Here is a 508-nt window from a genome sequence, read left to right on the forward strand (position 1 = left end):
GATCCGAACCCTCGGGCGGGAGCGCTTCCACGCTCCCAAGCGGCGCACTATCCACTGCGCCACCCGGGCCCCCCCCCTTTTTTTTTTTTTTTTTTTTTGTCCTTCTTGAGACCGGCTGCACTACACTCAGCCAGTGAGCACCCCGGTCATCCCTGTATAGGATCCGAACCCACAGCGGGAGTGCCGCTGTGCTCCCAGCACCGCACTCTCCCAAGTGCACCACGGGCTTGGCCCTGATGGTTACTCTTAACTGACAGAAATTGTGTGATCCTGGATTAGCTGGTTAGTTTTTTGTTTGTTTGTTTTAAATAGCACTTCCAATGACCAAAAGCGTAAAAGAAACAGAATAAGCAGATGAGAACAAATAGAATGCAAAGAGCCAAACAGGGAGTATGAGTGGGGAAAGCTTTGGCCACAACCCCAGAAAATTGTCATTATTTACTTGCATGCAAAACTAGGTCCCGTGAAGGACGTTTACAAAAGTGAATAGGTGATTTTAAAGATTCTC

Source organism: Galeopterus variegatus, unplaced genomic scaffold (assembly GCF_000696425.1).
Source record: "Galeopterus variegatus unplaced genomic scaffold, G_variegatus-3.0.2 Scaffold1760, whole genome shotgun sequence".
In the NCBI taxonomy this organism is placed as follows: Eukaryota; Metazoa; Chordata; class Mammalia; order Dermoptera; family Cynocephalidae; genus Galeopterus; species Galeopterus variegatus.